Here is a 17,095-nt window from a genome sequence, read left to right as displayed (position 1 = left end):
TCTGATTTCATCGGCTGCTTTGCTTCAGTGGTAGCAACTTCTTGGCTGCACATCAGATCCCATCATTTTCTTGCTCACAGCTTTCAATAACTTACTATGACACACTGGATGGATGAGTCAGCCTCGGCTGCCATAACAAAGTACCATAGACTGGGTGGTTAAACAACAGAAATTTATTTTCTCACAGTTCTGGAGGCTAGAATTCCCAGATCAAGGTGCTGGCTGATCCAGTTCCTGGCCAGAGCTCTCCTGGCTTGCAGATTGCTGCCTTCACACTAAATCCTCACATGGCCTTTCCTCTGTAATGTGAGGAGGGAAATGGAGAGGAAGAGATCTCTTTTCATTCTCAGAAGACCAGCAGTCCTAGCAGATTAGGGCCCTACCCTTGGACCTCATTCACCCTTACTTACCTCCTAATGACTCTATCTCTAAATATAGTCACACTGAGAACTAGAATTTCAACATACGAATTTGGAGGGGGACACAATTTGTCCATAATATGTGCAGAATAAAATCAAGCCTAGAAGCCTTGCACAATCTGATTCCTGCTTGCATCTCCAATCCGATCTCTTACCTCTCCCTCACTGTTACTTCCCTGTAGGTACACAGGGGCAATTCATGGCACATGCCAGAAACCTCACCAAGAAATTGTATCTGTATCAATTCAATTTAGATCTTCCCCGGAAGGAGCTCCATTCAGTGATAGCATCTGACATCTCCAATCACACTTGAAGGCCAACCTGTCCTCAGATACAGACAGAACCTATTACGGAATCATGGTGCTTTCTGTCCTTGGCAGCTATTGCTGCTAAATGTACAACTGAGCCAGAGAATGCCTAGCCAACAGAAGGGTCTCACGGGAATGAGAAATAATTTCAACAGTGCCCTATATTCCAGTAGGGATTACATATCAAGAACTATAAAAATATTCATGCACTCTGACCCACTTTGGTAATTCCACAACTGGAGTTTTGTCTCAGAAAAGTAACTTAAAATAAGAAAAAAGGACTATATGTATGAAGAGGTTGATAGCACATAATTTGAAACTGCCAAAAATAAAAAAAGTGTTAAACTAGAAATACCCTAAATTTTAAGGAATAGAGAAATGCATATGAATTATAAAATATCAATATGCTGGAATATTTTAGTCATTAAAACAAAAAACATGGTTGTCATGGAAAACATTTTGTATTGTTTTTTAAAAGATTTTATTTATTTATTCATGAGAGACACACAGAGAGAGGCAGAGACATAAGCAGAGAGAGAAGCAGACTCCTTGCAGGAGCCTGATGCAGGACTTGATCCTAGGATCCTGGGATCCCTACCTGAACCAAAGGCAGATGCTCAACCACTGAGCCACTCAGAAAACACTTTTGAAACAAGTTTAGATAAATAAGAAAATTAGAACTCAAAATCAACCTACATTATAATTCAACTGTATAAAAACTTTGTATATGTTCATAATGACAATAACTGGTACTAGCTGCACATTGTTGAGTGCTTCTTTCCCAGATGCTGTTCTAAGCACTTACCTCATCTTTTATCCTTACAAAAATCTTTCAAAATAAACATTATTGTCTTGAAATAACAAGAGGCTCAGAGAGCTGAGGTTAATTTAATAAGCAAGTGGGAGAACAGATTTTGAATCCAGATTTGTCTGACTTAAAATCTTATGCATTTTCCCTTCCCAAAGGTACTTTTCCAAAGTTGGAAAGGACAAACAAGGAAAAAACAAGAACACAAAAAGTCTAGTTGTCATATAAAGGTAGCATGATTATAAGACAAAATCTTATTTTTGTATTTTATTATATTTTTATTACATTTTGAAACTGAATCAATACTTCTTGTAAAAGGAACCCACTATTCAGTCTGGCTCCTCACACAAAACAGTAAGAGTGATATCTATGAATTGCCTGAAACATGCCAAGTTCAATGTGTGTCTTCCTCAACTCCATTTACATTTGAATTCACATACCAACCAGTGAGCAAGAGCAATAAATTATAGGTGTTATTGTAGGAGTACAAACCCTCTTCTGAAGGCAAACCAGACTGTAGTTCTAAGTTCTGTTATGCAAGCTTCCAATAGAGATAGTCTCTGAGGATCTTTTCCTACATTCCAAGCCAGAAGAAGGAAGGATTACTAACTCGCCTTAAGGCCAATAGAAGAGAGCTTCAGCAATATAATTTCAAAAGATTGGGGGTCTTTACAAGAAGGGGAAAAGGTCATTTCCCTCCCTTGCTGGTTGACTAATGAACTGCAAAAACTCATTAGATTCAGCATGAATGAAGCCTGGTGTATAGATTGGCGAGAAGGTTCTTGGGAGAGCTTGATATGTGTGTCCTGGAATCTGGGAGCATCCATGAGCCTAGAAGCTAGTGCTTCCTTCTCTCCTAAAGTAGAAGGCAATGGGGAGCTGCCTACATATCCACCACCTTGCATTGCAAGTTTACATGTGTTTCCCTTAGGTTAAATGGATGTCAAAGAGTGATAACTGGGTTTGTGGTGACCTTATAAGTAGGCTGTCCCAAAAGGAAGCCTGCTAGCATGAGGGGATCTCAGTAAAAGGAGACTGTGAGTTCCTCCACCATGGGCAGTTGCTGAGGGGGGATGGTGTTTTAAGAGTAGAGGCAGACAGTATGTTGCCAGGTTAGGGTCTGAGTAGAGTCTCTTAAATAACTCATAACCTGAGTCCTAACAAGAGAACCAGTCTTTGGGATGCACTGGCAGCCAAATTGCAATAGCACCAATTAGGTAAGTAATTAGTCCCATCTTCTTGATTCTTCATCTAATTTGACCCTGAAGAAGCCAGAAGCAGCAAATAAATAAAGTGGTTGTTTGACTGGCTCAGTCTAGATGTTGCTTGGGGCTGCAGTCATCTGAAGGCTTGACTGGGGCTGGAGAATCTGCTTCTTAGGTGACTCATTCATGTGCCTGGTGAGTTGGTGCTGGGTGTTGGTAGGAGGCCTCAGTTCATCACTACATGGAACTCTCCATTGAGTGTGTTTAAGACATGATTGCTGGGGCAGCCTGGGTGGCTCATCAGTCTAGTGCCTGCCTTTGGCCTGGAGCATGATCCTGGAGACCCAGGATCGAGTCCCATGTTGGGCTCCCTGCACGGAGCCTGCTTTTCCCTCTGCCTCTCTCTCTCTCTCTCTCTCTCTCTCTCTCTCTCTCTCTGTGTGTGTGTGTGTGTGTGTGTGTCTTTCATGAATGGATGAATAAAATCTTTAAAAAAAAAAAAAAAGAAGACATGATTGCTGGCATCCTGAGAGGAAGCATGTCGAGCACATGTCAAAAGCCAAAATATGTTTTATACCCTAGCCTTGAAAGTCATATGCCATCATTTCTGCAATACCCTTATACAAGTCAGAGGTATTTTGTGTGGGTGGGGATTGCACAAGAGTGTGAATAGCAGGAGGTTGCAAGTTTACATGTGTTAACATTACATTGAAGGGAGAGGTAATGGGATGCCTGGATAGCTCAGCAGCTGGGCATCTGCCTTTGGCTCAGGTCGTGATCCTGGGTTCCTGGAATTGAGTCCCACATCAGGCTCCCTGCATGTAGCTTACTTCTCCCTCTGCCTCTCTGTGTCTCTCATGAATAAATAAATAATTTCTTTAAAAAAAAAAAAAAAGAAGAGAGAGATAGTGTTAGGACAGAGCTAAAGTTCGAAGAGGAGAGAGGCTTTGAATGGGACATATGATTGAATATGTAACTTAGACCACACTGGACTTCTTAATACCTGAAAGTGAACAGACTTAATGGAAATAGATTTTATAGCTGGAAAAATTATGGGAAGGATTGCAACCTGTGTTAGGTCATTTTCTAAGGCTATAAGTACTGGCACTTTGACATTTGCCACCTGAATATGTGTGGAATCTCCTTTAGATATCACAGTAACTTTATTTAACATATAAATGACATTGTAATGCTGTATAATATTTGCTACCACGTTATGCAATTTAACTATTAATGTGTTACACTTCAAAGTGTTTCTAAGCTTCACATGCAATATGACTACAGTTCTGTGTAAACAGTTCAGCACCTGTAAACAGAAAGAGAATATGGACTCCTGTTGTGTGGATTGGGACCTTTATAGAGACTTCTCTGTTATGTGATTATTGCCTGGATGGGCAGTGTCAGGTGTCAGGATGAGAAGACTCTATGAGCACTGAGAACTAGTCATTGAAAGGAAGGATCATCCCAAAGCCAAGAGTTACCAGCAAAGTAGGAAGTTAAGAGTTCAATGGCCAAGCCTTGTAGGTTGTCACCTGTGGGGCTAGATGATACCTTAGGTCCCAGCTCGTTTTTGTGGTTATACTTCCATTGGAATCTTGATCCTCTTTTCTGCAAGGATCAGGAACATGCATACTCCCAGGAAATAACCTTTTGCATTATTGAACATTTAACATCTCTAACCAAAGAAGGAAGTTGGGATATTTATTTGCCTTACATTTGTGTGACTATAGGAAATATGTCAGCAAATCTATTTGGCTCCACCTTAGAGGCCAATCAAGATTCAACACTTCTCACCTTTCCTGGGCTCTTATTCTGGGTGAGCTACATTTTCCTGCATGGATTTCTGGGATGTGTCTGGTGGCTTCCCTTTTGGTCCCCAGAATCTCATCCCCACACAAAGCCAAAGGGATCCTTCTAAAACACATCCAGATCATGTCACCACCTTGCTCAAAACCCTCCAATGGCTTTCCTTCTTCCTTAGTAAAATCCAATCTTTAAAATACCATTCTTTGATCCAGAAACTCCTTTTTAGAGTGTATACCCAAAAGATTTAAAAGGAAACACTCAAATATTTGTATATCCATGTTCATAGCAGCATTATTCACAATAGTTATGGGTCAGAGCAATAAAGTACCAATGGCAGATGAATGAATAAACAAAATGTGCTAATACACATATAACAAAATATTATCCAGTCATAAAGAGGAGGGAAATTCTAACATATGCTACAGCATGGATAAACTGAAGACATTATGCTAAGTGAAATAAACTGGTCAAAAAAGGAAAATAAATAAATAACAAAAATAAATAAATAAATAAATAAATAAATAACTATTCTTTAGCCAGAAAAAAAAAAAATCCTTCTTACCAAGTACCTCACTAAACAAGCCTCTGTCAACAGTTTCCAAGAAGCCAACCAACTGTTGGCAGAAAATATTTTAACATGTGGCTTATATGGTTGCAATGCCTCTCCAATGCTCAGGAACATTTAAAACTTGGAATTTGGGCAGAAAGCTGCTTGCATGACATTTTAATGCCCAACAAGCCCACTGAAGAGGCCTCAGCCCCTAACAATATAATGTAGCTTGACTTGGAACCTCTTTCTACAATTCTATCAAGTTACAGAATAATTTATAGAAAACTGATGAGGGGAGATGTTATACTTTGTGTTTACAGAAAAGATTACCCTAAAGGTTTGGATTTATTGCCTTGTAGTTCATTAATCAATTTTGTATCCAATTTGACAATCTTATTTTTAGAATTCTTTCTTTGACTTACTAATCCACTTTCTTATATCCTTCCAGAAACTGCATTGTCACCCAGCAGGTTCCCTCATTAATGAGTTGATTAAAACATTGACATGGGTTTACTATTTGTATGAAGGGTGTGTGTATATCATTTTTTCTAATACATAATTTTAATTTCATATTTATTCAAAAAGCTCTCTTGGATTTCTATAGGCATAGAAAGGCATACCACAAAAGGGATTATAACTGAAAGCAATTAGTTAAGGAATTTCTAAATCCTGTTTATATTCATAGGCTAATTCTTCTAACACATTTTCCAACTCAGAGTCATCAGTGTTTGTGTTTTTTCACAGGTAGTGGTGATGGTAACATTCTCAAAATTACGCTCCTGAATTCAGACATCTCCTGAATATTGCAATTCAGCAGGTTCTGATGCTTGCACTTTTTGGATTTGCATGTGTTCAGTAATTTTTCTTCATATATTATAGTAATGAAGTATAATACAGCTTTATCTACAAGATCTTTTCTTAGGTCTAATAAAACATTATATTATTGCTTTGCATGACAAAGTGGAATTATGGCCATTTTATTTCTCCAAGAAACATACTTACTTCATTACACTAAATTTATGTCCTCTTGTTTCATTTTTGTGCTCTTCTCTAAATACATTAACTTTGTGTATCCAATTGCTTTATTGGAGTTTAATTAATATACGCAAAACTGCATATATTTAAGGTGTACAATTTGGTAAGATTTGACATATATGTATGCCTATGAACTATCACCAGAATCAGGATCATGGATGTATTTCTCATCCCTCCCAAAGTTTCTATGCTGTGTTTATCACATTTTGAACATTACATTTTAACACTAATATGAAGAAGCTTTCTATATAAATACTGAGTAAACTGTAAAAGAAATTTCCTAGCTAGTCTTTTTTTAAAATTAGATTAAAAAAATTAAATTAGATTCAGTAAGCCAACATATCATACATCATTAGTTTCAGATGTAGTGTTCAATAATTCATCAGTTGCACATAACACCCAGTGCTCATCACATCATGTGCCCTCCTTAATGCCCATCACCCAGTTACCCCATCCCCCCACCCACCTCCCTTCCAGCAGCCCTCAGTTTCCCAGAGTTAAGAGTATCTCTGATTTCTTCCCATTCAGTTTTCCCTCCCTTCCCCTATGATCTTCTGTGCTGTTTCTTATATTCCACGTATGAGTAAAACCATATAATTGTTTTTCTCCAATTGGCTTATTTCACTCAGCGTAACATGCTCCAGTTCCATCCATATTGATATAAAGAGTAAGTATTCATCTTTCTTTTTTTTTTTTTTAAGATTTTATTTATTTACTCATGACAGACATAGAGAGAAAGAGGCAGAGACACAGGCAGAGGGAGAAGCAGGCACCATGCAGGGAGCCTGATGTGGGACTCGATCCCGGGTCTCCAGGATCACACCCCGGGCTGAAGGTGGCACTAAACTGCTGGGCCACCAGGGCTGCCCAGTATTCATCTTTCTGATGACTGAGTAATATTCCATTGCATATATAGACCACATCTTCTTTATCCATTCATCTGTTGATGGACATGTCAGCTCTTTCCAGAGTTTGGCTATTGTGGACACTGCTGCTATGAACATTTGGGTGCAGGTGTCCCTTCAGATCATTACAGCTGTATCATTAGGATAAATACCCCACATAGTGCAATTGCTGGGTCTTGGGTAGCTATATTTTTAGCTTCTTGAGGAACCTCCACACTGTTTTCCAGAGTGGCTGTACCAGCTTGCATTCCACCAACACTGTAAGAGGGTTCCCATTTCTCTGCATCCTCACCAACATCTTTTATTTCCTATCTTGTTAATTTTAGCCATTCTGACTGGAATGAGGTGGTTTCTCATTGTGATTTTGATTTGTATTTCCCTGATAGCAAGTGATGTGGAGCATTTTTTCATGTGTCTGTTGGCTATTTGTATGTCTTCTTTGGAGAAATGTCTGTTCATATCTTCAGCACATTATTGACTGAATATTTATTTTTTGGATGTTGAGTTTGATAAGCTCTTAATAGATCTTGGATACTATCCCTTTATCAGATATGTCATTTGCAAATATCTTCTCCCATTTCAGAAGTTGCCTTTTGGTTTTATTGACTGTTTCTTTTGCTGAACAGAAGCTTTTTATCTTGATGAAGTCCCAATAGTTCATTTTTGCCTTTGATTCCCTTGCGTTTAGAGACATGTCTAGCTAGAAGTTGCTACAGCCAAGATCACAGAAGTTGCTGCCTGTGTTTTGCTCTAGGGTTTTGATGGATTCCTATCTTGCACATAGGTCTTTCATTCATTTTGAGTTTATCTTTGTGTATAGTGTAAGAGAATGGTCCAGTTTCATTTTTCTGAATGTGGCTGTCCAATTTTCCAGCACCATTTATTGAAGAGACTGTCCTTTTTCCATTGGATATTTTCCCCTGTTTTGTCAAAGATGAGTTGAGCATAGGGTTGAGGGTTCTCTACTCATGGGTTCTCTCTTCTGTTCCACTGATCTGTATGTCTATTTTTTTTAAAGATATTATTTATTTATTCATGAGGGACACAAAGAGAGAGAGGCAGAGACACAGGTAGAGGGAGAAGCAGGCTCCATGAAGGGAGCTGGATGTGGGACTCGATCCCAGGTCTCCAGGATCACACCCTGGACTGAAGGTGGCGCTAAACCACTGAACCACCTGGACTGCCCTGTCTGTCTGTTTTTGTGCCAGTACCATACTGTCTTGATGATCACAGATTTCTGATAAAGCTTGAAGTCAGGCATTGTGATGCCCCCAGCTTTGGTTTTCTTTTTCAACATTCCTCTGGCTATTTGGGGTCTTTTCTGGTTCCATACATATTTTAGGATTATTTGTTCCAGCTCTGAAAATGCCAATAGTATTTTGTTAAGGGTTACCTTGAATGTGTAGATTGCCCTGGGTAGCATAGACATTTTTCACAATATTTATCCTTCTAATCCATGAGTATGGAATGTTTTTCTATTTCTTTCTGTCTTCAATTTCTTTCAAAGCATTCTATAGTTTTTAGAATACAGATCCTTTAACTCTTCGGTTAGGTTTTTTTCTTAGGTATCTTATGATTTTTGGTGCAATTGTAAATGGGATCAGTTCCTTAATTTCTCTTTCTTTAATCTCATTGTTAATGTATAGAAATGCAATTAAATCCTGTTTGCTGATTTTGTATCCTGCTATGTTGCTGAATTCCTGTATGAGTTCTAGCAATTTTGAAGTGGAGTTTTTTGGGTTTTCTACATAAAGTATCATGTCACCTGTGAAGAGTGATAGTTTAACTTCTTTGCCAATTTGAATGCCTTTTATTTCTTACTGTTGTCTGACTGCTGAGGCTAGGACTTTTAGTAGTATGTTAAACAACAGTGGTGAGAATATGCACCCCTGTCCTGTTCCTGATCTTGGGGAAAAAGCTCTTAGTTTTTCCCATTAAGAATGATATTCACCGTGGGCTTTTTATAGATGGTTTTTATAATGTTGAGGTACGTTTCCTCTATCCATACATTGTAGAGAGTTTTAATCAGGAAAGGATGCTGTATTTTGTCAAAGGCTTGTTCTGCATCAGTTGAGAGAATCATAAGGTCTTTGTCTCCTTTTATTAATGTGTGGTATTATCTTGATTGATTTGCTAATGTTGAACCACTCTTGCATCCCAGGGATAATTCCCACTTGGTTGAGGTGAATAATCCTTTTAACGTACTATTGGATCTTATTGGCTTGTATCTTGGCGAGAATTTTGGCATCCATGTTCATCAAGGGATATTGGTCTATAATTCTCCATTTTGATGGGTAACGCTGGCCTCATAGAATGAGTTAGGAAGTTTCTTTCCCTTTCTATTTTTTGAAACAGCTTTAAATAGATAGGTATTAGTTCTTCTTGAAATGTTTGGTAGAATTCCCCTAGGAAACGATCTGGCCCTGGACTTATAAACTACCAAAACTGAAACAGGAAGAAATAGAAAACCTGTACAGATTCATAACCAGGAAGATAATTGAAACAGTAATCAAAAATCTCCTAACAAACAAGCTTCCAAGAATGCATCCATTTCTTCCAGATTGCCTAATTTGTTGGCATACTTGCTCATATGTTCTTAAAATTATTTGTCTTTCCTTGTTGACTGTGATCTCTCCTCTTTAAATTCATGATTTTATCCATTTGGGTCCTTTCTCTTTTCTTTTTAATAAGTCTGGCTAGGGGTTTATTGATCTTATTAATTCTTTCAAAGAACCAGCTGCTAGTTTCATTGATCTGTTCCACTGTTCTTTTGGTTTCTATTTCATTGAGTTCTGCTCTAATCTTTATTATGTCTCTTCTCTTGCTAGGTTTAGGCTTTACTTGCTGTTCTTTCTCCAACTCCTTTAGGTGTGAGGTTAGCTTGTATATTTGAAACTTCTCTGATTTTTTGAGAAAGGCTTATACTACTATGTACTTCCCTCTTAGGACCACCTTTGCTGTATCCCAAAGGTTTTGAAGAGTTGTGTCTTCACTTTCATTATTTCCATGAATTAAAAAAAAATTAATTTCTAGTTGACCCATTCATTCTTTAGTTGGCTGTTCTTTAACCTCCAAGTACTTGCATTCCTTCCAAGTTTCCTGTTGTGATTGAGTTCAAATTTCAAAGCACTGTGGTCTGAAAATATGCAGGGAATAATCCCAGTCTTTTGGTACCTGTTGAGACCTAGTTTGTGACACAATCAGTATGTGATCTATTCTGGAGAATGTTCCATGTGCACTCAAGAAGAATGTATATTCTGTTGCTTTAGGGTAGAATGTTCTGTATATATCTATGAAGTCCATCTGATCCTTGCATCATTCAAAGCCCTTGTTTCCTTGTTGATCTTCTGCTTAGATCATCTGTTCATTGCTGTGAGTGGGGCATTGAAGTTCCCTACTATTGTATTATTATCAATGTGTTTCTTTAACTTATTGATTTGTGTATATAATTTGCTCCCAAGTTATCAGCAAAAATATTTATAATTTTTAGATCTTCTTGTTGGATAGACCCTTTACATATGATATAGTGTCCCTATTCACTCCTTAAGGCAGTTTCTGTTTTAAAATCTAATTTGCCTGATATAAGGATTGCTACCCCAGCTTTCTTTTGAGATCCATTAGCATGATAATGGTTCTCCTCACTTTCAATCTGGAGGCGTCTTTAGGTCTAAAATGAGTCTCTTGTAGACAGCATATGGACAGATATTGCTTTTTTATCCAATCTGATACCCTGTGTCTTTTGATTGTAGCATTTAGCCCATTTAATTCAGAGTAACCATCGAAAGATTATGAGTAGTGTCATTGTATTACTTGTAAAGTTCCTGTTTCTGTGGATTTTCTGTTTCTTTCTGGTCTATCTTACTCTTGGGCTCTCTCTTCACTTAAAGGATCCCCCTTAATATTCTTGCAGAACTGGTTTAGTGATCACATATTCTTGCAGTTTCTGTTTGTCCTGGAAGCTCTTATTTCCCCTTCTATTCTGAATGAGAGCCTTGCTGGGTAAAATATTCTTACCTGCATGTTTTTCACATTTAGTGCTCTGGATATGTCATGCCAGCCCTTTCTGGCCTGCTAGGTCTCTGTGGATAGGTCTGCTGCCAGTCTAATGTTCCTGCCCCTCTAGGTTAAGGAGTTCTTGTCTCAGGATGCTTTCAGTATTTTCTCTTTATCTGTGAAATTTGCCAGCTTCACTGAATGCCCCTTTCCTTCCCCAGATTAATGAAGTTCTTAGCTATTATTTGCTCAAATATACCTCCTGTCCCTCTCTTTCTTCTTCCTCTGGAACTCACACAATTCTAGTATTGCTTCACTTTATGGTATTACTGATTTCTCCAAGGTTCCCCTCTTGGTCCATTAGTTGCTTTTCTTTCTTTTCCTCAGATTCCTTCCTTTCCATCAACATGTCTTCCATGTCACTTATTCTCTCTTCTGTCTCTAACCTTGCTGTTAGAGCACCCTGGTTAGCCTGCATGTCAGTTAGAGCATTTTTTATTTCAACCTGGTAAGATTTCATTTCTACACTAAGAGATTTTCTAGTGTCTTTTGTGCTTTGTTCAAGCATACCTAGTAATTTTATATTTGTTATCCTGAATTCCTGCTCTGACATCTTACTTATATCCAGATTGATTAGGTCTGTGGCAGAGAGTATTACCTCTGGCTCTTTCTTTCTTTTTTTTTTTTTTAAATTACTCTTCTAGTCACTTTGTCCAGAAAAGAATGGATGATCAAGTGAACAAAATAAAAAATATATCAACCCTGACTCAAGTGAATTATACACTAGACAAATCTGAAGATCAGAAACCTAAAAAAAGAGAAAAAAAAAAGAGTGGAGGGGAGAGAATATAATCTCCTAGGTGGAGAAAATGAGGTGATCCACTTGGTCCTGATGGTATTTTAGTCTGTGTGTTAGAAGACTCTAAATACCAAAATTGTAAAGAATATAGATATATTATATATATATTGACATATATATAATAAATATATATATTCTTTATATATATAAAGAAGAAAAAAGAAAGAAAGAAAGAATATATCAGTCTATCTATATATATAAAGAATGTATCTATCTATCTATCTATCTATCTATCTATACACACACACAAATAAAATTGAATATAGTGAAAGGAAGCCAAAAATGAACAATATATCTATAAAACACAACTAACAAATGAAAGTTTAAAAAAGACTTAAAAACAAAGAGTTGATAAAATAAAAAAAATAGTTGAAAAGGGCTGATCAAAAAAAAAAAAAAAGAAAAAAAAGAAAAGGGCTGATCTCCAGCCCCGGAGCTGAAAGATTACAGTCCCCTTTCTTCAGTAAACCCTCAGGGATAAGCAGTTTTCACTTTTGTGTGTGCCACACTCTGCAGACTCCTGTGGTGTGTGCCTGCACCAATCCTCTGGGGGAAGGTGGAAGGCCAAGCATTTCTGTGCTTTGCAGGACCCTCACTCAGAGAGAGACTGGTCACCAGGTTGCTTCCATACTACCCCTACTAAAAGAAGGCAGAGGAGCACTGCTTTTTTGTCATTTGCAAGGTCTCCCAGCACTGAGAGCTGTCCCCAAATTGTGCAGCAGTTCCCAGTTTATGTCAAATCAAGCGGAGAGCCCTCTCCGGAGTTCGCAGACTGTAACCAGTTTCCCTGCTCCAATGCTTGGGAACTCTGTCGGCACCCCTGTTATCTCAGTTCCCTGGAGATCATGAGACCACATGTCCTACTTAGGATTCTGTACCACTTCACCACTGAGCACCTTTAGGCAAGGACGTCTCTCCCCAGAGCAGATTTCTAAAGGTTCTGATTTTGTGCTCTGAGGCTATATCACTTTTCACTGGCTTATGGAGGCTCCCTCCCCCATGCCACTTATCTTCTGATATATCCTATCAGTTTCACTTCTCTGTACTCCTACCATGTAAAAAGTGGTTGCTTTTCTATTAATAGACTCCCAGCAATTCTTTTCTTACATCTCAGGTTGAATTCATAGGTGTTCAGAATGATTTGATAATTATCTACCTAAATTCAAGGGACCAGATGAAATGAGGTCCCCTACTCTTCCACCACCTTGCCTTCCTTCCTCTTAGTTACAGTCTTAAAGTGGAAAGAAGCATCTTGTATTAGATTCCTTGTTGCTGGTATAACAAATTATCGGTAACTTAGTGGCCTAAAACAACAGAACTCATTTTCTTACAGTTCTGGAAGTCAGAGGTTCAAAATCAGTTTCAGAGGCCAAAGTCAAGGTGTTGGCAGAGCTGTTGCAGCCTCTGAAGGGAGAATCTCTTTCCTTGCCTTTGTCAGCTTCTAGTGATCACCTACATTCCTTGGCTTATGGCTCTTTCTTCATTGCTGCAATCTCTGCTTCCATCATCATGTCCCTTTCTACTCTGACTCTCCTGCCTGCTTCCTATAAGGATAACTGTGATTACATTGGACCCACATTGATAATTGAAGATAATCTTTCCAACTCAAGATCCTGAACTCAATCACATTTGCTAAGTCCCTTTTTTAATGTAAGGTAATATTCACATGTTCTGGGGATTAGTATATAGACATCTTTTGGGGAAGGGGTGCATTATTCAGTTTACCACAGATCTTAAGGAGTTAGTTGAGCGCATCTGTATTCGCTACAACCCGTGTCTCCATGTAGGAGCACCCCCTCAACATTCTGCTGTCTAGTCAGGACTCCCATTGGGCTTATGGGAACCCTAGAGGGTCTCCAAGGGTGCAAGAGGCAGTGTGGCAAAGCTTCTCTGTCCAAAGGAGTTGCTTCAGTTGGTGACTAGTTCTTGAGGTATAGCTATTGAGGGCAAGAAGTTTCTTCTCCCACAGAAGACTCAGCTCTACTCCTGGGTGAAGCTGGTAAGAACAGGTGTCCTTGTGGTATTCTTTCTCCTGGTGTCCTCTGTGATCACTCCACTAGTTCCCTTTCTGCTTGCCCTTCATCTACATCTCTCTAACCCCCTCATCACCTCTATGTCCTGTAGGGTGCTGTCCACTTTTTCTTTGTTCTCACAAAAAAAAAAAATCTCCTTGCACTTATCCTCTTTCTTAATAGCTCTCAGCAGGAGCCTAAATCTTTAGCGTGGAAAATTTCCTTTTCCTCAAGGGCAGGGAAGATTCTACCAATTTGTATATTTTGTGCAAGAGAAGTGAGAGGTTTCTCCTCCATCCTGGAGAATAGTTCTGAATGGCTCTACTAAAGAAAACAAGAAACAAAGCAAATATCTTGCATACTTAAAAACAATTGAACAATTATAAGTATAGTCTTGAAAACTCAAGCAGGAAGGAGCATAATAAAAGATTTTTCTTTGGGTGACTGTTAAGTCATGTTAAAAGTGGAAAAGCAGAGGGGGAGATTCTGGTGTGTTTCCAACATTTGAATAGCATCAAATGAGGATGTGTTCCAACATCATTTCAAGAGTTCCAGTCCCACATATCCAACAACTTATGGAGCATTTTCACTTATATTCATTGTAAGGGTTAAATTTTTTTCTTTTTCTGTTTTTTGTTTGTTTGTTTGTTTGTTTTTGTTTTTGTTTTTTAAGAGGGAAGCCACATCACTGCTCTCCTCCCTGGAGTATCTCCTTGAAAACAAAATAAACTCCATAAGAGGCCCTTACCTTTGGGTTTTGTAATGTAAGATCAAGGCCTTGTGATCCTTGAAGCTGTAAAAACCTGCCTCCAAATTGATTCAGAAATCTCTCAGGAGGGAAGAGACACTCACAGGCACATTCATCTATTTCCTAAGTAGATAAGAGACTTTTCATTGGTCTTTCTTCTGCTGTATATAAAAGTATGTGATATTTGAACCATACTTTGCAGTCATTTTTATGTTACCATACATGTGTGTAAATCTAATCATGCTTACTAATCAATTGTTTCTCTGTCTCTTCTATCTTGACTGTTAAATTAAACAGATTGGGCCCAAGATGGAGTCATTCATGTTAAGCCCCATGTCAGTAAACCAAAACTTAACTAAGTTTCCATGCTGGCACTCCCAGAAAAGGAAGGCTCAGATCAATCAACCAGCATTTGTCTACTCAACACAAGGTACTTGACCTGGCTCTGAGCCTTCTCTTCATTTCGTATGAGGGGAGTACCTCTGCTTTAGTCAATCAGCAAATGCCCAATGCAACTTCCTTTTTTCCTGTTCACTTTGGTCTACAAAAATCTCTCACCTTGTAGAGCTCTTCAGAGCCCCTTTCTATCTGCTAGGTTGAATGCTGCTCAATCATGAGTGCTGAATAAATCCAATAAGATCTATAAAGTTTATTCAGTAGAATTATGTACTTTATCAGTATAGAGAGCTGTTTTTGGCAGGTGTTGAGGAGGAAAATATTTCCTCTATATTTTTAGGTTCTAGTTCTTTTTTTAAAAAAATCTTTTTTTAAATTTTATTTATTTATTCATAGAGACACAGAGAGAGAAAGAGGCAGAGACACAGGCAGAGGGAGAAGCAGGCCCCAGGCAGGGAGCCCGATGTGGGACTTGATCCCAGGTCTCCAGGATCATGCCCTGGGCCGAAGGCAGCACTAAATCGCTGAGCCATCCGGGCCATCCCTAGGTTCTAGTTCTTTTCGTTGGTCTATTAATTAAGCTGATATAAGACATTAATACAAGGAAAACAAATTTAATTACCTACATATGGGAGCCACATAAGACTATGAAATCCATAGGCAGTCAAGCAATTGAGGCTCACATGTCAGCCATTCTGAGCTAAGGAGACAGGGGTAGGGGCCTATGGATCCAGACTATGAAGACAGCTTATAGGAAGATGAGAAGAACAAATATTTGGTAAACAAATGTTCACCATGCCATACACAGATGATGGGACACAGAGAAGAATTTGGTCTCCAGGTCTGCTGAGCTTCCCCGCAGCTTACCATACTGACCCCGTATTCTTTGTCATTATCTCTGGTGATAGTTCTCTTCCTGGATGAGGCTTTTTATCTAAATTCTTTTAAGCAGTTAAGGGGGAGGTTAAAGCTCTTTCTGAGTCTCTTGGTTCTTGATTGACTTCAACTCAATGTTATGCTCATGCCAAAATGGCATATTTTGGGGTAGCTCATTCTGAACCCCTTCAAGGACTATTCCATTTCCTCAAAATGTGTCAAACACTTCAAACTCAATGCGCTCAGACCAGAATTTACCAATTTCCCACTTCCTCTGCCCCAAACTTCCTCTTACTCAGACTTCCTCTTAGGTCTATAAATAACATAGTCTGATAGATGTTTTAAGAGTCTTCCTGAATCTTCTCACACTGCAGCCAGTGGTCTTTCCGTGCTTTCTTCCTCTTCCTTCAACACATCCTTTCCTTTCTCTTCCTCCTATTTCTTCTTAATGAAAAGAACTTGGGATCCCTGGGTGGCGCAGCGGTTTGGCGCCTGCCTTTGGCTCAGGGCGCGATCCTGGAGACCCGGGATTGAATCCCATATCGGGCTCCCAGTGCATGGAGCCTGCTTCTCCCTCTGCCTATGTCTCTGCCTCTCTCTCTCTCTCTCTCTCTCTCTCTCTCTCTCTCTCTGTGACTATCATAAATAAATAAAAATTTAAAAAAAAAATCTTCCATTAAAAAAAAAAAAAGAACTTAGCTAATTGTTCTGCTTCTAAAAATGCTGTGTGGGGATCCCTGAGTGGCTCAGTGGTTTAGCACCTGCCTTCGGGCCAGGGCATGGTCCTGGAGTCCTGGGATCGAATCTCACATTGGGCTCACTGCATGGAGCCTGCTTCTCCCTGTTTCTCTGCCTATTTCTCTGCCTCTCTCTCTCTCTGTGTCTCTCATGAATAAATAAAATATTTAAAAATAAAAATTTTTAAAAAATGCTGTGTGCCTATTATAACAAATTCAAACAGAATGGACAATTTTTTTTTTTTAAGTAAAAGTTGAGTGAAATCTTCTGGGTATAACAGTTTGGTACATCTTACTGTACTTCAGTAAATATGGAGAAGGTTCTTAGAATACAAATGTATTTACTTTACTCATTGAGTTGAGGCCCTTTAATGGGTACATTTTTCTTTGAATAAAATTCCCACCCTCTACATTGAACTCCTTCCCTTCATTACTTCT

This window comes from Nyctereutes procyonoides, unplaced genomic scaffold (genome assembly GCF_905146905.1).
Source record: "Nyctereutes procyonoides isolate TBG_1078 unplaced genomic scaffold, NYPRO_anot_genome, whole genome shotgun sequence".
NCBI classification, from domain to species: domain Eukaryota; kingdom Metazoa; phylum Chordata; class Mammalia; order Carnivora; family Canidae; genus Nyctereutes; species Nyctereutes procyonoides.
Note: the sequence above shows the minus strand (reverse complement) of the source record.